Here is a 26,113-nt window from a genome sequence, read left to right on the forward strand (position 1 = left end):
CTCATACGAAGTCAGATTTGGGTGTTCTTTTTATACATACTCTCGGTTTAACGAGCACTATGAATTTTGTTTAGATCACTAATGCTAAAATGTAGTTTATCAAAAACTCACTTTTTATGACATTCGGCCCCGTGCCGGTTTGTCGTGAAACTTCGACAGGTCATAACTTCTTCGTTACAACTCGGATTTCGGCGTTCTTTATATATCCGTAATCGTTGTCACGCCCACTACAAGTTTCTTAATAGATATCGGCTTGATCTAAAATTTAATTTTGATGCTCATTTTGATTCTTAATTAATTAAGCCCTAATAATTAAGCATAAAACACGTAATTCACATATAATTCCTTTTTCATTTCTTCAAAATGAGTTACAAAGGTTAACCTAGACTATCACCTTAATATTAATGCCTAGGTTAGAAACACAAGTGTTACAGTAGGTGCGTTTGTTAGCCCGAAGGGTATCACCAAAAATTCGTAATGGTCATAGCGCGTTTTGAAGGCTGCTTTGAGGATATCATCCTCCTGGACTCGAAGTTGATGGTAACCCGACCTCAAGTCGATTTTTGAAAAGTAGCATGATCCTTGTCGTTAGTCGAAGAGGTCGTCGATTCGGGGTAGCAGATATTGGTTCTTGATGGTAAGTTTGTTTAAGTCCCGATAGTCGATACACATAAGAAAGGATCCATCCTTCTTCTTCATAAAGAGGACTGGTGCTCCCCAAGGTGAAAAGCTTGGCCTAATGAACCCTTTGCTTAACAGTTCATTCAGTTGACTTGACAATTCTTGCATTTCTTCCAGTGCTAGGCGGTATGGATCTTTGGCTACTGGGGTAGCTCCTGGGACCAAATCAATTCGGAATTCGACTTGTCGTGCAAGTGGTACACCTGGAACATCTTCTGGGAACACATCGGGAAAGTTACACACCTCTGGGATGTCTTTGATGTCCTTCATTTCTTGTTTCTTATCTACCACGTAGGCTAAGAATGCGTGGTATTCCTTTCGGAGATACTTTTGAGCCTTGACGCAAGAAATGATTTGGAGATTTGTACTAGGTTTATCGCCGTAGATAAGAAGGGTTTCGCCATTAGGCAAATTAAGGCGGATGGCCCTTTTGTAACATAAAATGTTGGCACGATTAGAACTAAACCAATCCATACCAATGATGATGTCAGCACACTATCTTGAATTTGGGATGATAGCCCCCAGAGGTATCGATCCACCTTCTTCTCTTCTGGAGTGACCATTGCAGGAAAAAGGAGTGCTAGGTCATTGAATTTGGCAGTATAAGTTTCAAGGTCAGTGCCCGACATCTTGAGGTTCCAGAGTTCTTCTTCAAGTTTTTTCACTTTGCCCCTCGGGCAGTACTCCTTTAGCATCAAAGTGAATGCCGCATAGTTGACTTTGCTCGTTTAGGGACAAGCACTGATTTTGAAAACTGCTTCGGTCCTCTCGAACCATTGCATTAGTGTGATAACTCGCCCGCTTCCATTGAAAGAATCGGGTTTGCCATTCGTGAGGTCTTTGTATGAACACTCTTTTGTACATCCCATAATGTTCCCGTGATTAGAGTGCGTAGCACCAAATCTAGAACCACCAGCACCGTTTGTACCCATATGCGACATTGTGGCCGCCACGGCTGCTGTTACTGCAGCCTGGAACATTACTGAATCAAACTGTGGAGGTGGTGGTGGATGAGGTGGTGGTGTTGCGCTGCCGGAAGGTCTGGGTCTTTTCCTTGGTGGCATAGTTCTGTCATAAGTTTAAAGGCGAAAAGTTGGTGAGTCCTCAATAGTAAGGACGAGTCGGGTGCTATTTGAGTTACATTATCTGTATTATGTCCCAACTTTATTGTATTTGCAAGCAATTCATAAATAAAATCTATACCAATAAACTTATGAATTTAATACTAGTGTCTCAACCGAACAGTCGTGTTCTACTCTGAACCTGATCCACTCCTAAAATTTACTCGACGTACGCCCGTTGCATGTAATTAAGTTTTGATAAACCGTTGAACCTAATGAATCTGTCCTAAGTCCACAACCAAACAAGGAACAGGTCCTAAGGCGGACTCACCATTTCTAAGTCGATCGCCCCTTAATTACACACAACCTCGAGGTATACCTTAAGGATTTTAGAGTTATCATTTGCAAATTGTTTGTATTATCAAGTTATGAGTTCCCATGCCAAATATCCAACAAAATAAAATGCAAGTCAATTCCATGATATAAATTTAGTACATATTGCTTAAGAAAATTTGACCTCATAAGAGGTCTACATTAAATCAATGTAGAAGAAAAATTTTGATAGCATAACGACCCCTCGAATAGTGTAATCACTTAGTCGTAGGGTCGAACCCACTTGCAAGATAAACTAGCACCAACGCATACTCGAAATCCTAGTTTTATAACAAAATGTGAGTAGTGCAAGCACTACTCGAGACGGGTGGCATCTGGCCCACTGTGGGCTTGAGATTAGGTCGAGGCTCCCGGAGGCTCCACAATCCGGCGTTCAGCCGCGATCACTCTGTCCTCGAGAGGTGCGTGCCTCACCTAGTACTTCGTTACCTCCACCCAAGTGGCGATAAGGTCCTCGATGACTTGGTCCACGGGATAGAAGTCCCTTTCCAACTCCCTGGTACGTACATTGATGGATTCTGTAACAGTGTTAAGATTCCGAACTTGATCTGCCATTTCCCTATTCTGGTTCCATAGATTCGTGATTTGCTGGACCATAAAGGGGAGGCCTCTGCCAGCCGGTTCCTCGTGGCTGAGGTCGTAGTAACCCCGTTGATCGGCATATGGTGATCATTGGAGTTGTTTCCGGCTCCACCTCTCGGGTATTGTTGCCCAACGGGGCTCATGCCCGTTGTAGCTGAAACGGTTCACAGGCACCCTGGCGATGGAAGGAGGGTTGATGAATTCTTCCTCTGGTTCCTCCTCTTCTTCTTCGTCCTCCATTTCATCTTCTTCCTTGGGTTCTTCTTCTTCCTCCTCGGGTTCTTCTTCTTCCTCAGCCTCTTCGGGGTCTTCCTCAGTATCCTACTCGATCATTTCCTCGAGCCATCCAGTATTCACCTCATTAAGGAAGTAAGGGTGTCCAGGTATATAGAATGCTGCCATGTCGTCTGTTCGAGAAAAGGGGTGTAAGAGATATGAAATGAATCTAGTATGTTGAGTTATAAATTTACAAAATACTCCTATAGTGTTTTTAAATGTTATGTTTGGTTTTTAGTGCATTCATTGTAGGGCGATGTTAGGTTGTTAGACTTATTGCCCACTACGACTATCCCACAATATATGCAAGTTACTTCTCGGACATATGTAGTTGATCAGGCTATATCCATTCCAAACTTGACCACATATCCCAAGGCATACTCATAACGTAAGTATCCTCCTCTTTTACTTTATGTTCTTGCTAGTTATGACACTATGTGAGCATGTATGAATGTACTTATACTTTTAACAAGAAACCGTTTATTTTCTAAAAGTATAGTTATTTGAAAATGTTTAATCAGAGACTTTTAGTCCCAAATGTGTTTATAGTTTGTATATCTTATGTGGTTCGATATACTTAGTTCACTATAAACATTGCTTTGATACCAATCTATCACACCCCCAAACCAACGATGGCGGAAACGTCCGGGGGTGGAGGGCTTCATGTATAGTATCACAACGAGTATAATAGTGCTCAAAGTACAAACAACCAACATAAATATAATTGAAAAGGTTACATCATAGTGTAAGTTTATATGTTTGTAAATAAATTACATTATGTTGACAAAGTACAATGTTTGATTCCTTAGCGTTCGATCTTCAAAAGCGGCGGATTACCTGTTTTACGGATTCCCTGAGAATACAAGTAGTTTTGAAAAAGTGTCAACAATTAAGTTGGTGAGTTCATAAACTTTTTAATGAAATGTTGAAATCCTTTCTTGTAAAAGTAATGTTTGTTCCAGAAAAATCCAATATTTTCCCTTTTTAAAATGTATTGTAGTCTTCAATGCCAAGACTAATAATGTACTACAATTTTTCCATATAAAATTGTAAGTTATGCAAGTTTAAATTGACATACAGTTGGTAGTCTAGATAGAGATCCCATAAATATTATGTTTTTGTTAATACCCCATGTGAGTTATTATAACCATACTATGAATCAGACGGCATCGTAATACGACGTTCTTCAAGCGTCACAAAGTTAAACGACACTTGTCATTCCAGACCTGCCGGTCTAGCTGTTGCATGCAGCTCAGGTGTGGGTTTGTCAGACCCAATATAAATCTATACACAACTATCACACTCTCCCTACAAGAGACTCTGGTTAGAATTTACAGAACTTTAGATTTTGTTACTTTGGAAGTAACGCGAAGCGAATGTCTCACAAACTTATTCATTAACAGATTTACGTGAACTAAGAACCCCTTTTTGTATAAACCCGGTACTTTGTATTCTCACCCTTTTATATGGACTGAAAACCTTTGGTAATGAGTTTGAAATGTAAATGAAACATAAAATATACCTATTATGGTTTAACATAATTGTTTATAATGTATATGAAACACAAACTATACTTACCACATTTTATCATAAGTGTTTGTAATGTAAAAGAACCCTTTTCTATGTAAGTCGAATGTATAGCAAAAATATAACTATATTTATCATGCCTTTTCTTGTAATATTGGTAATGATGGAGGATTCTTACAATTCAGTGCGTATTTTCTATTATATAATTATACCACAATAAGAAACACATGTAAAATTTGAAATCCTCAAAGATTGACACTTTGCTCAACATGTTACAAAGTGTGATGAAAGTTATAAGTTGTTTGTTTGTTTTTAACATTTTTGCATTGTCTTAGAAAAATCATACGATGTCGAAAACTAAATCCGTAAACTCTGAGAGTTTAGAAAATTTGTCTAGTTTGTCCATAAATTTTATTATAATTTTTAAAAGTCTCTTACTAGTGTGAAAACGTTCATATTCATAGACTGGTCCGAATATGTAGCTATAGTGATAGGCAGTTTTGTAAAAATCACCATAAATTGTAGAAAAATCGTATGGAGATGTGCAAGTAGTCATTTTAAAGGTATGAACCTAAACTATTTGCACGTGAAACATTTTTTAAAACTAAAATGTTTAAGTTTCCCAAAACAGTCCGTGAATGGAGCAAAACTTCTCTGATGAAAGCTGATGGATGAGTTTAGCGGTGTTCTTGGTGTTTTAAGTTGAAGCCCCCCCCCCCCCTTAAAACTTAAGAAAAACATGAAAAGAGAGAGGTATGAACTCACCTTGAGTTTTTCAATGGATGGATGATGAATAAAAAGAGTTTCCAAGTCAAGAACATTTCGGAGATGCTTGAAGATTTGAAGATTCTATGAACAAATATGATGATATTTGTGTAAGAAATCCATGTTTCGAGTAAAAGGATGCAAGATAATCAAGTGAAGGATGAAGTTACTTACCAAAGTTGGAGGGAAAAGCTCAAGAATAGCCTTCAAATCCAACTTTTAGAGAGAGGAAGAGAGAGAGAGAGAGAGAGAGAGAGAGAGAGATGGGTTTGATTCTTCTTGAGAAAGAATGAATAATGTGGGAAGAGATATTAGAAATTTCTAGCCTTTGATCTTATTATGGGCTGGTGAAAAAAAAGGTGAAAGGACAACTAGTTCACTATGTATGGGTGAATAGTGATTAAGCATGGCCCTGAAGTGGGTGTGGAGGGTTGCTTGTGTCATGACTCAAAGGTAAAGTCAACACTCCACCTCTAAACCATACCCACTAAATTTTATTCTTAGGCAAAGATTTCCCTTGAAATGTGTTTAAATTATGAATATATGATGTTTTATATGTCAAAATTTGAGTTTGGGTGAAAATCCCATGTTAAAATAATGAAAAACGGGCTTAAAACGGAGTCGGGGTCGAGAACCGGGTAAAAAATGCATTTCTGCGAAGCCTCTTGGATTGGGCCACAGTTCGGTCCCCCAGCAGCAAGGACCGAAGGTGAACTGGTCAAGTAAGGGAGCCAAGGAGAAATGGGCCGAAAGAGGGTTCGGTCCGAAGGGACCTTCAGGTTCGGTTTAGTAGGGTTCGGGTTTGGCCAAGAAGCTTCGGGTTCGATTCTAGCCAACTTCGGTCCTAGGCAGTTCGGTTCCAAGAGGGTTCGGTTCTAATAGAGAGGTTTCGGTCCTTTAAGGTTTTTTTTTTGTAAAAACTTCTCGTTTTGAGCGGTTTTTCACCAAGTTAAGTGTTGGGATGACCCAAATGACTATAAAAAAGTTAAAAGGGATTTTGAGAGAGATTTGGGAGAGATTTTAGATAGAGAGAGATAGAGTGAAAGAGATTGAGAGAGACTATGTTTGTGACCTTTTTGAGCGTTTAGCTTCGCAACGCAAGGTTCGTAAACCTCGTTAAGCCTCGTTATGATTGTTATACGTCCCCGAGGGGTATGGAATAATGTTTTCTCGAATAGTTTCATCACTTACCCCAATTAGGGTTTAGAGTTTCTGATCATACAAACTTTCCAAGTGATAAGTTCTTATTAAAATAGTGAGTTGTATAATAGTAACATATTGTAAACCCTAATATACAAGGGTTAGATGAGTTAACCGGTTTGACCCGTTGACTTTATTTGATTTTGACTTGACTGAAAATTGACGGTTGTCACAGTTTTGGAAAAACCAAGTTGCAATGGAGAGGCGCGTCATTGAGGCTGAACGTCAAGTAGCTTGAGCTTGGACTTCCACAACAACATACCGTAGTCTGCAGCGTACCACCCGCTCGGAGTAGAGCGCATGCTTCTTGCGCTATGTATATATACTTGTCGTGTGAGCGTTGGTGCTACTCTTTCCTTTCTGTATGTACGCCCAACGGATTATGAGTACACAATTCGAGGGCCTAAATGTGGTCAAATTTTCCCATTTTCATTGATGTGCTCTAGACCTTTGTTAACGTCTAATTTTCCTGAGCTATGTATCGACTATTAAAATCAATGATATTAATGCGCATTTCTTATTTCGTTGAGTATTTCATTAAGTTCTTAAAATACAAAGGAAAAATCATACACTCGTTATTGAATGTTTCCATTTCGCAATTAACTTACAAATTCGGTAATGTTTGGAACGTACAACATATACTACTAAAACTTTCCATTATCATTTCTGAAGACTTATCAAGAATTCGTCGTTTAACTTATGGTAGAATCATGCCACCAAGAAGGAATCCACGTTGCTTCAACACCACAGGAACACCAACACCACCTCCACCACCACCCCCCATCAATGGACAATGTTGTTTTCCAGGAAGCCGTAACAGCTGCTGTCACAACAGCAATGGCACAGATGAGTAACAATGGGTCAGGAGGAGGAATCAACAGCTCCACCAATGATCAACACCAAGGTCGTTCCGGAGAATGCACTAACAAGGACTTCACCAACAGCAAACCCATATCCTTTAATGGGACTGGAGGATTTATGGCTCTATCCCAATGCATAGAGAAAACGGAAGCAGTATTCGAGATCTACTCATGCCAAGAGAGAAGCAAAGCAAATTTTGTTGCATGTACCTTCTCTGAACGAGCGCTAACATGGTGGAATGGCCACGTCAAGTCACTAACTCTGGTAGTGGCTAACTCCATGGGATGGGAAAACCTAAAACAAATGCTCATGCAAGAGTATTGCCCGAGAGGCAAAGTGCAGAAGCTCGAACAAGAGCTTTGGGGCCTTACAATGGTAGGCTCAAACATCACAACCTATACCAATAGGTTCAATGACTTGGTAATAATTTTCCTGGGAATGGTTGCTCTAGAGAGCAAGAAGATCGAGAGATATATATGGGGACTGTCACCCCAGATTCAAGGAAGTGTACTAGCTTCCAAGCCGGTTACTTTTGATAGTGCCAAACAGCTGTCACAGTCCCTCGTTGACCATGGCATCAGTCAAGGATTCTTGACTTCAGTTCCGAATCAAACCATAGAGAGAGAGAGACAACAAGAATACCAACAAAAACAACAAGAAGAAGTTTTGGAACAAGAGGAAGCGTCAACCTTTGCAAGAACCTTCCAAGAAACAGCAGCTAGTGACAGTTCATGTCGCTACTACTCCCACCGTTGTTCCTGTCACCCCTGCACCAACAAAGCAATATGCTGGAAACCTACCAAAGCGCAGCAAATGCAATTACCATCACAATGGAAAATTGTAGGTTAATGCATTGTAATAACTGCAACAGGAAAGGGGACACTGCCCGTTTCTGTAAGGCGCCAAGGCAACCAATCACCCAAGTTCCTGGAGTCAGGGTGGGCCAGGCATGTTATGGGTGTGGCGAAGCTGGGCACTACAAGAAAGACTGCCCTAAGTCAAGAAATGTTGGCGGTGTAGGAAGAGTGCTGGCAATAGGGTAGAAAGAAGCAATAGTTGATCCCATGGTGGTTACGGGTACGTTTCCCCTCAATAGCGCTTATGCATGCATACTTTTTGATTGTGGTGACGAGAGGTGTTTCGTGAGCCATGAATTCAAACATTTAATTAAGCTAAAACTCCAATCACTTAATAAGATATTTACAGTAGAAATGGCTAACGGTAAAACAGAAAGCACAAACGATATGTACATAGGCTGCACGCTATATTTAAATGAACACTCGTTCCAAATTGATCTAATGCTGATCACTATAAAAAGCTTAGATGTCATCATCAGTATGGATTGGTTAAGCCTTCACCATGCCTATATACTTTTTCATGAAAGTGTCTTTCACCTTAATCTTCCAAATGGCAAAACTCTTATCATTTATGGTGATAAACCCGACACAAATTTACAAATCATCTCTTGCGTCAAAGCCCAAAAATACTTGCACAAGGAATACCATGCTTTCCTAGCCCATGTTGTAGATAAGGAAAAAGAAATGAAAGACATCAAAGACATCAAAGACATTATAGAAGTCTGCGATTTCCCCGACGTCTTCCATGAAGATCTTCCAGGAGTTCTGTGACAACCCAAGTTGTTCCGTTACATTTCCTCGTTACCGTTAACGGAATATTCCAGTTTATAAAAGTTCCATTAACTAGAGGTCGTCAATTAAATAAACATTTCATTTTTTATATTTAATATGTCGTTAAGTCGTGATAAAAGGGAATAAAAACACATAACACATATTTCCATTTATTTGGAAAATGTTAAGTTTTATTATTACGACCACTAAATCGGGTGCGACCAAAAGCCCCGTATAACGGCAGTATTGGGTAGAATTCCACTGAGCTCCAACTCCCACCCATATATAAAGGGGAGTAAACTCCATTTGGAGCTTTTCCACCCTCTCTCTCTAGACTCGTTTTCGACCCGAATCCGCAACAAAACGCTTCCAAATTGTAAGTCCGCTTACCCTAGCTTATTCTAAACATATTGATTCGTGTTTATAGCTTAAAGTTCGGACTTAGAAGCTGTTAGAATGGAGTTTACGGCCTAAGCTCCTCCTTAGGCCGTAAACCCCAAAATAAAGGCCAAAATGACCCCAAAATGCCCCTAAAAGCTTGGAAATAAATTGGGGATTTAGCCTAGGAGTGTTTAAACATTAAAACACATGGATTTAGGGGATAAAAGAGAGTTTATGGCCCAGGCATATGCCAAGGCCGTAAACACCTCTTAAACATGTCAAAAGCCCCAAAAACACTCCCAAACCACCCTAGGGCTTCATACATAAATTAGGGGCTTATCCTTTCGGGTTTAAATCATTTAAACACAAAGATTTGGGGGATTAAAGGGAGTTTACAGCCCAGGGATGTACCAAGGGCGTAAACACCCCTAAACATGCCCAAATGACAGTTTTAATTCCCCCAAATGGCCTCACACTTCATTATAAATTACTAGCAAGGTATTAGGGGCTTAAAACTTCACAAAACTCAAGGAATGAGAGTTTACGGCCGTAAACTCCCTTAGGAGTTGTCCCTAGGCCGTAAACTCCATTAAGAAGCCCTTAGGAGCCTTAAACCCACTCATACCTTTTTGGAATTGGACCAAGAAAAATCCCACTAACAAGATTAAGCCTTAAAACACACTAGATACCCTCACCATGAGTTTACGGCCGTAAACTCATGGTTAGTAGTCCCTGGGCCGTAAACTAAGTAATAAGAGGTTACTCTCGGAGGGTAAACTTCATTCCTAAGCCATACACACCTTTAGACGCTACCCGGGACACCCAAACACTTATCTAAAGTGTTATCCGCTCCTTTGAGTGCGTATATTTGTTTAATTAGTATTAAATATACTAATTGTATGTGAACATATGTTATCATATGTTAAATAGGTCATTGAGTGTGTTCGATTCCTTACGTGACACCGAACCCCCAAACGGCACCTTTGTCGGACCTACTTACACCAGGTGAGTTCATAACCCTGAATGAACCTTTTAATGTTTTTACATGTTTTATAGGGGGGAATACAAGTTAAACATGCCATTTATCATATCAATCACATGTGATTGATAACCCGCATGCACAAGATTTTACCACACTTTACACTGTTTTACCGAGTAGGACACTATAATGGTTTTCAATTGTTTCAAAACCCTTACTGATACTGTTTTATCTAAATTCATTTTTAAACCGGTTTATAAAGGTTCCAAAGATTTTAAAGGCTTTCAAACTTATTTTACCAAGGACACCAAATGCGATTTTCCTAAATATAAAGGTTTCCAAGGTTTTCATCAAAGTTCCTTTCACGATGTATACTTTTACTTGTTTGTTACTGCTGCTTCGCTTTTACTTATTTAAAACTCCTACTTGATAACGCGTTTCCTTTGTGATACGCTTATACCAGTTATTGTCTCTATTTCACTTATACTTGTAGTCGCTTATACCTGATAGACGCTCTTACTTCACTTATTGTCGTCTCTACTTCGTGATACGCTTATACTTGTTCGACACTCCTACTTCACTTGCGACCACTCCTACTTCACTTGTCAGACACTCCTACTTCAAAGAATCACTTCTACTTGATACACACTCAGTGGTAGTTAGATGTATGTCTGTGCTTATATAGGTACATATAAGTAATGATTGAAAGACTTAGGAAGGCTCGTCCACCCTATTTCCTTTTCTTCGTTGAGATGTGGTCTGGTGGGATCGGATGGCCGTCCGAAGGTCATTTGATTCATTAGTTATATATTATGTATATGAGTATGGACATATAGGATTCTCTAGTCAGTTCAGTTAAGAGTCTCTACCTTTAGTCTACACTTACATTAGAAACCCACTATTTGGAAGTCTCTACCTCTAGTTCAGCACTTACACACTACCCACTATTTGGAAGTCTCTACCCACTATTTGGGATGCATCTTCAGGACACGGCCTTCTCCGTCGTCTAGTTGGTAACCAAAATCTTCTGTAGGGAGAGCGGACATTGTGTGTATAGATCTATACGGGATTGACAACCCCGCACCCAGACTGCTAGCTACAGTCTCGGCCTACCAAGGCAGTGGGTGACAATTGTCATATTTTAGACGCTTGTAGGGCGTCTGGTACTCTAGTCAGTATGGTTACAAGTATCCCGGGTTACCTTATAATTGTTGGGTTTTGAGAATTCTAACACTCCTAAGTGTACATGCAGCCCTAAATACCTTGGATCTATGTTTTCTCTATTATACATGCAAATATGAACATCCAAGGTACTATACTAATCTAGCATACAAAACAATGGATATAACAAGATAGAATACATACCTTTTTTCATGTAGAAAGTCTTCATGAAGCTTGAGTGCCTAGTGCCCCAAGTGTGACACCTCAAATGGTTCACACAACACCAAATACACTTGGAATAACTTGAGAGAATTCTACACTTCATGAAATCGGCTAGCCCTTCTATTACTCACACTCTAGTGGCTGATTTTGTCAAGAATAAGATCTTTATATAGTGTTACAATTAGGGTAAACCCTAATTGAATGACTTTCCATTTCCTTGGATCCATGGGTTCAAATACACCATGGAGCATCCATGGACCATCCTATGGGTTTAAGCCCAACTTGATTATCCATGGAGCATTAGCCCACTATACAATTATGGATGATTTACACAATCAACCCATATATTTAATTAGTCTTCTTTTGATCACTTAATTAATCCTAGATTAATTCTTGATCAATACTAATTAAATAATCTTATTATTCTTTATTATTAATATACTAGAACTTATAATATATTAATAGCTATAAGTGTCTTATTTCTCTCATTATAGTGTATCCAAGTGCATGATGCCATGCAACCCAAACGGACCATGCCGGGTCGGGTCAAGTCTTACCAATTATAGTTATGGACTTATACATTAATCCAAATGTCACCCACTTGGATAAGTCTAAAACTAATATTGCGTATGACTTCAGGAACTGACTGGCAATCGTAGCTCTCAAAAGCTTATGTCGAACTCTGACCTTGTCGATGAACTCTGACCTTTGTCAATGACTTGTCCATTAGATAAGGGATCATATATTCCTCCATTCTAGATATCATATGAACTGAGACATGGATTATATGAACTGAGACATGGATTATAATCATTCTCTCTGTCCATTTGTTGTTTCCCGATTTCCGATCTATGATGACTGACTAATTGAACAAATCAAATCAGTCCTGGCCCGAAGGTAAAAGGAATGGATAAACTTCGACTCATATGGCTTGTTCTACTACTTGTTGAATCATACACAAAGGCACGTTTAATAGCACCGAGTTACCAAATGCGTTTTCATGCAATCAATGTACAACCAACTCATAGTAACAACTCATATCTCTAGGTTTGAATAATATAAGATATTATCGTCTCATGATCACTCGTGATAAAATCCATGAAGTGATTCCAATGAGCGCGGGTTAAATCCAATACTCAGAACTTATGAGCACTCATGAGTGTTGTAGCCCTTTGTCCAACACCTTAGACCTCTACAAGCCAACCCATGATACTCTTAATTCATATCTACTTCCAACATATGACCGACTGTGGATAGTTTGAATAACTTAGTCATTCCGGAGGAATAACCCAGTTTATTTGGGAAGTCAAAACATGTAAAGTGAAACACAATAATAATTGAATCCAATATGGTATCAAAACCTATGAACATAAATAAAACACCTTTTATTTATCACCATATGATTACACATTATTCATTGTATACGGTTTCAGCTATCAACTTTATTCTTGAATTTAAAAACAATAGTTGTCCCATGCTCTAAGCATGTACACTATGTTTTCTAAACACTAGTCATGCCATACACCAAGTATGCATACTATGTTTGTCTATGATCTTTACTTTGTGAACTAGATCAATTGAACATAACTTCAATGATTCTCTTTTCACACTCCCAAATCCTTACTGCAAATGCTAACTGTCAGATTCCAAATTCATGCCATTTACTGAAATCTGTCAGATTCTAAACTTATATGCATTGAACCTCTTGTAATGATTATGCACAAAGTCAGAAGGACTTGACAACAACCATTACAGACCATTCCAAAGGAGATCAGTTCCTTGGGAACATACTTCTTGCATTAAGTTTCCTAATCTTAAAAAGATTGAAAATACTAACTTTGACATTTCCAGATTCCATTTTGACTATCACTTTTGAACAAGAGTTGCCTCCTTACAGATTATGTCATTCCAACATGAAATTCATATATATCCTTGACTAAATGATTAAAACCTCATGATCTAAGCTTATAGATTTGAGATGAAGTATAATTTCCTCTCCCTTAATTATAGCAAAACAACTCTTTCCCAATTGAAACTTTTGTTTTCTATAATTAACATTGCTAACTTGTAATACTTATCATAATTATTAGCATAACACTTATGCTCCCACTAGCTTTGACATGTACTCAGAAATCAGCTGACTTTCTTACCAAAGTTCAGATTTCTGATACTAGATTGTTTTGATAAGACTTTATCAAAATCATACACCTTCCCTTAGATAGCCCACTTGTGTGTCTAAACAATTATGAAGAGGGATGCCGTAATCATAATGGTTAGACCTTTTTGCCACTTCTCACAAGTGCAGGTTAGTGTGCCGGTAAACCACACATGCTCCACTAACGACTTTGAGAATGCAAATATCACAATTGCTATCTAGCTAAAATCTACTTAGTGAAAGTGTTTCCTCACCATCATTTTCATGAATCGGAGAGAAAACTTATGACACTTGGATTTAATGGTGTATGTGTTCTTATCCATGTGAATTGTCAAAACCATAGTCACAAGGCAAGGATAATGACAAATCGAAACTCATATGGACTGAACTAAATCTTAATTTCTTGCCACCTGGCAGCTCAAGGGCCTGCCATTGCTTCCAAGTTGTTGTGCAACAAATTGAGAACTCTAAGAACTCATATGCAAAGCCAACTTTAACTGGAATGGGCACAGAATATGTCAACACGATAGGTTATAAACCTCAAGTCGTGTGCTAGTGAGGAACTTCAGGTTTTATTCTTGATTAGTTCTTGAGACTTTCAAGACCTTTAAGACTCTCACCGTCCTCTTGACCTATAAGACTTTCTTGTCAGACATTCAAGAGATAGTGTGGATTCTAATCAAGACAAACACTTCACACAATTGGCCATAGTTGGTCTTTGTTTTATCCAAAACATCACAACTTACCAATTTCAAATGTACAAGAGTAGAAAACTTTTACTCTTACATTTAACAAGTGTTTTAAACCTTCTTTAAGACATGTCACTCAAGTTACAATCTTGGAGTATGACTCTAAGACTTATACTGGAACGAAGTATGACTCGTCTTCTTGATTTAACCACTTCTACAATTCAAGTTCCTCTTCTTAGTCATAAGAATGCACTAAGATTTTTCTTAGAGAACTAATTTTGATATGGTTTCTTAATCATTAAGATGATCACAAAACTGATACTAAAGTACTCTCCCATCTTTTCAGATTTGAGAAACTTCTATCCTTCTTCCTAATTTGATTCTTCTTATTCGCTCTGCCATACATTGGAACCTTTTCCAATGTCTCAGAGTTACACTTAAGCCTGTAAGTATAACCATATTTACTAAGCTTTAGTAAATTATGACGAATAATCTTATCGATCTTTTGTGGTGGACTTAATCAGTGCACAAGAATGTGTACTAGATCCCTTAGTCCTTTACATGACTCACACATCCATGTGAACAAGTAGTTAGTCTTAATTTTTTCCAATACTTGAAAGTTCTCATTCATCATGCTATACACCTTGCATGATTCCAAGTCCCGGTCCAATTGAAACTTGGGTGATGAGAATCTTTCCTTATTTGGTAAATTTAGACATTACCACAAATGAAAGAATCAATTTCATAATTCCACTCTTGCTATTAATGGAATCTTATAAGCAACAAATTTTCCTCAAATGCCATTGTAAGGATATTTTAAAATAAATAAAATCTCAAATTTTCTTTTATTTTAAAACTTTGCGGAAAAACTTATCCTTACAATCCATATGAAAACTTGTTGTTATCTATTCCTAATCAAAAATATCATAACTCCTAAGAAGTAGCTCAAGAATCCGATCTTCAAGCTACGCGATAGAAATCCATCTACGCGATCAGATTCAGCATATTCTTTCTTTAAGTTTCTTTACTTTTCTTTGATTCTTAAAACATCAACATGTGACCCAGTCACATCATGTATCAAGAATCTCAGATTAGAAACTTAGCAGAGTTAGATAGTGGACTTTACCTGATGTAGAGTCAAACTTATTGACTTCAACATCCTTAGGTAAATTTGGCAGATTCTTAACCAATGTCCCTTCCTTTTGCAATATAAACATATGGACCCTTTGATAATGGTACACGGGATTATCACAAACTTAGTTTTTCTCTTTACCATTTGGTCAACCGAGTTGACTATGGCCGATCCCTTTCCATTGGAAGAGAATGCTTTTCTGGATTTCCTGTGTCGCTATTGTCAATGTCCATCAAGTTTTAAGGAAGTTGATCTTAACAAATAGATAAGATCATTAAGGGTCTTGTCATAGTCTGTTTGTCCCAAAGGAGCTCACTATGTGACTTAGAAAGTGATTGAACCACCAACTTTCTCAAGACTTTGACACCCAACTCTCCCGGCTTGTCAATATGTGACTATATCTCCAAGATGTGATCACACCTAGACCTTGCCTTGCCGATAGGGCTTGAGTGACCTTTGAACTTGTGGGTTAGGGAGAATAATTGGAGGAGGTGAAAGAAGTATGATTTCCATGGGACATCATCTTCATTTAGGAAATCTTGTTTCAAGAGATTTGGGAAGATCATAAATGTCTAAACCAGACATCTTTTGGGAGATATTCAAGATAGTTGATCTTAAGTCCTTAATATGACACCCAAAATGAAATATTAAGGCTAGGACCCAACAAACTATTTTATAACTTAGAAGAGGTATGTCGTAATCCAAGCTATAAAATATTTGAAGGTTGGTGAATGACGATTCACCAATTTCCACCAAGATAAACGAAATGTATTATTAGGTTTTAATTGGTTTTGAAACTCCTAGATCTTTGAGATTCATTGAACTGTTCAATGGCATGTTTCAATCTCGAGTGTGCCCTTTAGGCTTTGTGACTGGGATGCCAACGATCACAAAACAAGGTGTGAAGTAACCATGCAAATTACTTGGTACCCTTAAGTGTTTACCCCTCAATCGATGTGCCGGTTAACCACATACGCTCCATCGATACTATGATAAAGATTAAGTTACCCTTTGCCTACCTTGTTAAATACGAGTTAGTGTGCCGGTTAACCATACACGCTCCACTAACCGACTTAAACAAAGTGCAAAGTGTAATTTCATGGATTAACACCTTATTCACATTTTCCTAAGTAACTAAGATTGGGTATTACTAAGAGTTTAGTTACTTAGTATTTATCATTAATACTTTTAATGAAGGGAGAAGTCTAGTTCTATCAAACTCGTTCGGCTAACGACCCTCCACCAGTCAAGCAAGAGGTGGGTGAGAGTGGACACCCATTAAGTTGCCATTTTATAGGCAACAACCTTATACCCACCTTATAGACCGGCTTCGTGAATGAGGCGTACTAGCGGTAAGACTGACTTTACTCTTATACATATATATATTATTAACTTATAATATTATAAAGTATAAGGGTTGAATTTTAACTTTTTAAAATTCTAAGGGCTAACTTGGAATTAAAGTATTCATAAGAGAAAACTTTACAAATTCCAAAACTTGAGGGCAAGTTTTGAAACTATTCAAAACTAATTAATTGCATAACTTATGTGTTTAAAGTAGTTTTAATCCAAAAACTCTTCAAGTTCCATAACTTGAGGACAAGTTATGGAAGACTTTAAACTAATAAAAGAATTAACTTTTCTTTATTTTATAACTTATGGAATTAATTAAGGTTACACTTTTTTTATTTATTTATTATTTAATGAAGAGAATCTTGGTCCTCCATAACTTGAGGACAAGTTATGGAGTCATAAAACCATTTAATTAGAACTAGACTCTTCATTTTTGTAACCTTTGCCAACTATTATGAGTTTTATGAAACTTAAATGTGACTTTTCATATAACTTGAGGACAAGTTACACAAACACATTTTAGAATCAACTCTTAGATTAATTTGGATTGAAAACAACTATTTCACTCAACTTTTCTATTAATCTAAGCAACTCATAAGAACAAGATAATTCAAATCAAACTTTTTGATGTAATTAGTCTAAACCTTAAACTAATACAAAACATGAATCTAATGACAATTATCTTTGAAACTGGATTAGCATGAACATTACCACATCAAAAACAAGTTTATAAGTTCAAAAACATCTTAGGGTAATGTTCCTAGTCCAATTCCAGCCAAAAAAGTCGAATTTATGCTGTCTGGGGGTCCAACTCGTCGAGTGCACAAACCAACTCAGCGAGTTGGATGCATTTTGCCTTGGACTCGGCGAGTCCATTCATGGACTCGGCGAGTCTGCTGGGCAGACAACATCAAAACTCGATTTTCCAGCTTCTTTTGCAAGCATAACAAGAAAACAAGCCTAGGCTCTGATACCACTGTTGGGTTTTGAGCATTCTAACACTCCTAAGTGTACATGCAACCCTAAATACCTTGGATCTATGTTTTCTCTATTATACATGCAAATATGAACATCCAAGGTATTATCCTAATCTAGCATACAAAACAATGGATATAACAAGATAGAATACATACCTTTTTTCATGTAGAAAGTCTTCATGAAGCTTGAGTGCGTAGTGCCCCAAGTGTGACACCTCAAATGGTTCACACAACACCAAATACACTTGGAATAACTTGAGAGAATTCTACACTTCATGAAATCGGCTAGCCGTTCTATTACTCATACTCTAGTGGCCGATTTTATCAAGAATAAGATCTTTATATAGTGTTACAATTAGGGTAAACCCTAATTGTCATGACTTTCCATTTCCTTGGATCCATGGGTTCAAATACACCATGGAGCATCCATGGACCATCCTATGGGTTTAAGCCCAACTTGATTATCCATGGAGCATTAGCCCACTATACAAGTATGGATGATTTACACAATCAACCCATATATTTAATTAGTCTTCTTTTGATCACTTAATTAATCCTAGATTAATTCTTGATCAATACTAATTAAATAATCTTATTATTCTTTATTATTAATATACTAGAACTTATAATATATTAATAACCATAAGTGTCTTATTTCTCTCATTATAGTCTATCCAAGTGCATGATGCCATGCAACCCAAATGGACCATGCCGGGTTGGGTCAAGTCTTACCAATTATAGTTATGGACTTAGACATCAATCCAACAATAATTCATTGGCATTAAGGTAACGGTATTTCGCCGGCAATTTACACTGTATGCTGGTAATTCACTTTCAGAGTCACACTGTTTTGACCTTACAAGACGTATCTTTCATTTGATACTGTCTAGGGTCTGTTATTCACTGTTTTAGACCTTACCAGTTGTACCTTACATTTGGTACCTTCTGGGGTCTGTGTCTCCACTTGTTAGACTGAACCAGGTGTGTCGTTCGTTCGATACTTTCCTGGAGTCTATGATTCCTTGCCTTAGTCAGCAGTCCTCAATGCTGAGGCATATGTTATTCCCTGATGTCATTTGCTTTCCTCGATAATCAAATTCAGTATTTTGATAATGATAGCAATTTAGGGAAAATGACTTTTTACCACATAACACTGACCAGTCTTGGTAGAAGGCTGCTTTTATTAAAGAAAATATAGGATTCTCTGGGAAGAACTCTAATGCACTGTAAACACTTAGACCATTACTTTATAAAGCTATTTGAATGAAATGTCACTAAATACTTATGAACTCACCACCATTTGTAAAAATGCTGATACTCGCTTTCCAAATAACTTGTATTCTCAGGTCAGAAATTAGACATGTACATCCCAAGAGCTGTTGATGAAGATAGCTTAGTACCACACTGTATTTATTCTATTTGCTTGTATACTTTAATACGTTGTAATGTAACCATGTAAAATTATTACTATTAATGCAATAGGGGTATTTTAGGAAACATAAACAACCTTGCGTGAAGAACAAAAAGATCCTTATTGATATACCTACGACTACAGAGGGTGTACTCCCAAGGTTATATATAATAAGGATCCCATAGGCTAAGAATGTGTGGTTTCGCTCTACTTCCTTTTCCTCGTTGGGATGTGGATATAGAGTAGTATCACATATTCGAAGGCCTATCGGATCTAAGTTATATATGATTTGTATACCCTGTGTAATCGTAGCAGGACTCGATATGGATCATCCATTGAAATGTTAATAATCTCTTAGGATTCTTTAGACATTTCCATTCTCGCACGAACCCTGTAGACAACCCTATCCACTTCAGTGCATGACAAAAGAGTTGAATTCGACCCCGAAGAAGTTCATTGAGAAGATTTCCTGTTCGGAAATAAATGAACTGGGTCGAGACTGTGGAATGCACCAAGTGCCCATATTCTTTCAGGGACAATGGTGAGAAATTTGCCTAAACTTCCAAGATCCCCAGTTGCCCTTTATGGGGTGATGACACTCATTGTCGGATTCGGAAGTGAGGTAAAGTAGAAATTCAATATGTCCATACGAGAAGAGAACCCTAGGAAACTACCCAAAGGAAACCAACGCCGATACTAGTCAAAGATACGAGGCAGACAGCGGGAGCAAGTGCATGGAACCCGAGAATTGTCTTTTCCTCGTGTTCGTCACACTAATACACCCTTAAAAGAATACAAATTTAGTGAGTTAGTGGTTACACTACTCACGCTATGTGTTAGGTAAATCGTCATTTCCCGTTGCCAGATACACGATTAGGGCGGATCCCTGCATCTCTATTGAGAGAATTTAGTCATTTGCCCTTGTGAGCCTCTCTTTCTGCAGTTTCGTTCCGAACTGTTCTCAAATCTCTCCAGGCCGGAGAGTGAAACCTTTCCCAGTATAAAGGTAACTTAGTAGGAGCGACTCGCATCTTATGGCCTTTTTTCTGATACTCATACACCCACTTCGATTACCAGGACTACATCATAGGGATGTAGGTCGACACTCAGACAACCAGTACCTAAGGCACGGGAAAAATTTATGCCTAATACGTTCAGGACAGAAATGTCCAGGGTTAACCATCGTCTCTCATTACCTTGTATTCCTTTCCTTGTAGGAAAACCATGCCACCGATGAAGCGTAACCAGTCCACAAGCAAGAAACCTGCTCTCTTATTCGATGAAGCTACGTTCCAAGCTGCAGTCTCAGCAGCCATAGCAGCTGTCATGGCTCACCTGAATGCTAGCACCGCCAATGTTAGCAAGGGCCCTGTCGGGATTTCCAATCCTAGCAATGGACAGCATAAACCAACACTTTCATACACAGTCACCCAAAAACCTTCACCGAACCCACTAAAGAGAAAACTCAAGATTGAGGAGGAAAGTACCTTGGCTCAAGGACCTTCTGAAAGGCGACGAGCTGAGGCAATCTATACCCCTGTCAATCCTTCCCTCCCGACCTCAAGAAGACCATACCTAGGAGACCTTCCCCACTGTAGCAAGTGCAACTACCATCATCATGGTGCCTGCCGGGAACTCTTATGTGTTAGGTGCAACATGAAGGGGCATACTGCACGTGTATGCAGAACTCCGGTGGAACGTATTGCATCAATCGCCAATGCAGCGACCAAGCAGGTTTGCCGCCTATGTGGCGAGTTTGGACACTTCAAAGGGGGATTGCCCAACTGAAGGAAACAACAAGGACACAAAAGGAGCCTAACTCTACTGCTTAGAGAGAAGCATCAAGGAACTTGTTAGATTTTTGGTACGTCTCTCGATCTCGGGTAACTAAACTAAAAACAATAAAGATTTAATTCAAAATGTAAATTCTTCCCAGTAAGGCGAAAGTCGCAGAACTGTTATAAAATTTAAAAATTCATCAGGTAAAACTATAATGGCTAAACATATACGTTACGGCCATGTATAATTAAGATGGACAGACCTAGAGTGAGCGAATGCCGCCTCATTTCCTGTTCCTCGTTTGGTTGTGGATTTAGGGCGGGGTTGCTCAATCAACAGTCCTCCCCACCTTAAATATACATGACTAGTATATGTGAGGCGATTATAGAAATGCCTTATGAGAATCCACTCATGAAAAGGTACTCTATTCGGAAACACTTAGAACTCTCTATAGTTCCGCGTCGACTCTATCGGTCCAAGTATCCGCGGTAGTGATACATAGGACGAAACCCAAGACGCCTAGAACTTGTGTGCCTGTTTGGCACATGACTCTATCGATCTTCATCATCTATCATGTCGAAGTGTGGCAACTTCGACGACCCTATTAATCATGGTTCGACTTCGTGCAACCATGTGTACATTCTTATTGTTGTGTAAAAAGAACTTTCTCCATAGCCATGTCGGCAAATAAAGGTTCTCCCGAACCTAAAAATAAAACAAATAAATCAAACCTAATGCGATTCGCCAATCGTCCCTCTTATCTTAATCCTTCCGAAGTACCCAAGAGAGGGTACCCCACGCCGTTGACCGACCCCTCGAAGTCAGATGGAAACCGAAACGAAAGACACTGTAGATACTCCAGAAGATGATAACCATCCGAAGCGTACTTCATAGTTTCCCCAAAAAGACCCTTCGCACCTTGCACGTCAGGTTCGTAAGCATAGAGATTAGAACTCATAAGGAATGACCACCATAACCAGGTATATGCGTAAAGGTGGTATGCAATTGAGATCAAAAAGATTTAAGGTGTGTGTTTCCTCCCTATTCCCTGTTCCTCGTTGGGTTGTGGGTTTGGGGTGGAGTCGCACAGTTGAACATCCTGCCGACCTCGATTGTATACTGCTTGCATACACCAAGTACTGGTGGTTAAGCCAAGCATGATCTCTACCACAAACCTCTTTGCAAAACATTTTCACCCTATTCCATAACATAGGAGCCGGAGTGAAGAGAATCACTGCGGATTAAGCTAGTAAAGTTCCGAGTGATGAGACCCTATACTCACTAGATTCGACCTAGACCGAGAAAAATCAGAACCTTCGGAAGAGTAGTTGCAGTATATGCTCGCACTACTCAGGCACTTCGTCCACCCTGTTATAGACAAATAGTGCCTATCACCCTCCACCCTCTCGTATGGTGGAAATCGTCGTCGCCCTGTAGACGATAGACTTCATCCTCCGAAGTGAACACTAGGATACCAAGAACCACCGGAGAACCTCTGCAGTTAATAATACTTGATCAAAGTGCGAAAGTAGTTGCGTTAAGCCTCATGACCCAGATCCCGAAAAGATTATAGACTTGACACTAGCCTTGGTGTTAGTCGAGGGGTTATGCAGGAGCATGCGTTTTCCGCACTAGAATAAACCAAGGTCTTAGAGATTAATTGGACTATTAGGTGTTCCACAAATACCATCTCACACAGAGATAGTAGAACCACCTCCTGAGATAGTCCAACGCTCGTCTGGTGAAACCCTATCTCCCCGACCCTCAGGGTTTCCGTGTCTCAAGAATTGTTAGTGCAGGTCCATTTTGCACAAGCTTGAGATAGACACTCTACAGCATACAGATAACCGCAGATACGCAACCCATCCGATGACCTAGAAAGTCTCTATCAGCCAGTTGACAGGAAACGCGAAACCAAAGACCACCCGAGCTTTCTAAGAACCAACCTGAAGGACTACACCACCAGTACGGGAGAGAACGTTAGGAACTTCGAAATGGCGATCACGCCAGTGATGATCTTGCCATAGAAGTACACTATGTTCTATGTACTGAAAATCTCTACCATTCCAAGAGCTTAGGACCATATGAGAATCCCCATGGAGACTTGGTCCAACCCTTTTCAGGCCGCTACTACCTTCGGATATACCACAAGATTCACACTCGATTGATCAATTTCTTAGACTTGATATGCAATTGCCCGACGTCACTCTTCGTACCCCACTAATCTTGATAGAAACCATTGAGAACCCTAACCTCATAGATACACTAGTCGGAACCCACTAGTTACACAAAACGGAATCCGCATCCCGTACGTGGTCTGTTGGAATGACAAACACAGACTAGAGATTCACTTGGGAATGCGAGGACAACCATATAGGAAGTACTCTCTTACCTCTACTTGGCCATTCATACCTACTTCCTTGCCTAGACCTGAATTTCGGGACGAAATTCCCTCTAACGGGGGGATGATGTGACAACCCAAGTTGTTCCGTTACATTTCCCCGTTACCGTTAACGGAATATTCCAGTTTATAAAAGTTCCGTTAATTAGAGGTCGTCAATTAAATAAACATTTCATTTGTTTATATTTAATATGCCGTTAAGTCGTGATAAAAGGGAATAAAAACACATAACACATATTTCCATTTATTTGGAAAATGTTAAGTTTTATTATTACGACCACTAAATCGGGTGCGACCAAAAGCCCCGTATAACGGCAGTATTGGGTAGAATTCCACTGAGCTCCAACTCCCACCCATATATAAAGGGGAGTAAACTCCATTTGGAGCTTTTCCACCCTCTCTCTCTCTATACTCTCTCTAGACTCGTTTTCGACCCGAATCCGCAACCAAACGCTTCCAAATTGTAAGTCCGCTTACCCTAGCTTATTCTAAACATATTGATTTGTGTTTATAGCTTAAAATTCGGACTTAGAAGCTGTTAGAATGGAGTTTACGGCCTAAGCTCCTCCTTAGGTCGTAAACCCCAAAATAAAGGCCAAAATGACCCCAAAATGCCCCTAAAAGCTTGGAAATAAATTGGGGATTTAGCCTAGGAGTGTTTAAACATTAAAACACATGGATTTAGGGGATAAAAGAGAGTTTATGGCCCAGGCATATGCCAAGGCCGTAAACACCTCTTAAACATGTCAAAACCCCCAAAAACACTCCCAAATCACCCTAGGGCTTCATACATAAATTAGGGGCTTATCCTTTCGGGTTTAAATCATTTAAACACAAAGATTTGGGTGATTAAAGGGAGTTTACGGCCCAGGCATGTACCAAGGGCGTAAACACCCCTAAACATGCCCAGATGATAGTTTTAATTCCCCCAAATGGCATCACACTTCATTATAAATTACTAGCAAGGTATTAGGGGCTTAAAACTTCACAAAACTCAAGGAATGAGAGTTTACGGCTGTAAACTCCATTAGGAGTTGTCCATAGGCCGTAAAATCCATTAAGAAGCCCTTAGGAGCCTTAAACCCACTCATGCCTTTTTGGAATTGGACCAAGAAAAATCCCACTAACAAGATTAAGCCTTAAAACACACTAGATACCCTCACCATGAGTTTACGGCCGTAAACTCATGGTGAGTAGTACCTGGGCCGTAAACTAAGTAATAAGAGGTTACTCTCGGAGGGTAAACTTCATTCCTAAGCCATACACACCTTTAGACGCTACCCGGGACACCCAAACACTTATCTAAAGTGTTGTCCGCTCCTTTGAGTGCGTATATTTGTTTAATTAGTATTAAATATACTAATTGTATGTGAACATATGTTATCATATGTTAAATAGGTCATTGAGTGTGTTCGAGTCCTTACGTGACACCGAACCCCCGAACGGCACCTTTGTCGGACCTACTTACACCAGGTGAGTTCATACCCCTGAATGAACCTTTTAATGTTTTACATGTTTTATAGGGGGGAATACAAGTTAAACATACCAGTTATCATATCAATCACATGTGATTGATAACCCGCATGCACAAGATTTTACCACACTTTACACTGTTTTACCGAGTAGGACACTATAATGGTTTTCAATTATTTCAAAACCCTTACTGATACTGTTTTATCTAAATTCATTTTTAAACCAGTTTATAAAGGTTCCAAAGATTTTAAAGGCTTTCAAACTTATTTTACCAAGGACACCAAATTCGATTTTCCTAAATATAAAGGTTTCCAAGGTTTTCATCAAAGTTCCTTTCACGATGTATACTTTTACTTGTTTGTTACTGCTGCTTCGCTTTTACCAGTTATTGTCTCTATTTCACTTATACTTGTAGTCACTTATACCTGATAGATGCTCTCACTTCACTTATTGTCGTCTCTACTTCGTGATACGCTTATACTTGTTCGACACTCCTACTTCTCTTGCGACCACTCCTACTTCTGTTTTCAGACACTCCTATTTCACAAGAATCACTTCTACTTGATACACACTTAGTGGTAGTTAGATGTATGTCTGTGCTTATATAGGTACATATAAGTAATGATTGAAAGACTTAGGAAGGCTCGTCCGCCCTATTTCCTTTTCTTCGTTGAGATGTGGTCTGGTGGGATCGGATGGCCGTCCGAAGGTCATTTGATTCATTAGTTATATATTATGTATATGAGTATGGACATATAGGATTCTCTAGTCAGTTCAGTTAAGAGTCTCTACCTCTAGTCTACACTTACATTAGAAACCCACTATTTGGAAGTCTCTACCTCTAGTTCAGCACTTACACACTACCCACTATTTGGAAGTCTCTACCCACTATTTGGGATGCATCTTCAGGACACGGCCTTCTCCTTCGTCTAGTTGGTAACCAGAATCTCCTGTAGGGAGAGCGGACATTGTGTGTATAGATCTATACGGGATTGATAACCCCGCACCCAGACTGCTAGCTACAGT

Source organism: Lactuca sativa, chromosome 8 (genome assembly GCF_002870075.4).
Source record: "Lactuca sativa cultivar Salinas chromosome 8, Lsat_Salinas_v11, whole genome shotgun sequence".
In the NCBI taxonomy this organism is placed as follows: domain Eukaryota; kingdom Viridiplantae; phylum Streptophyta; class Magnoliopsida; order Asterales; family Asteraceae; genus Lactuca; species Lactuca sativa.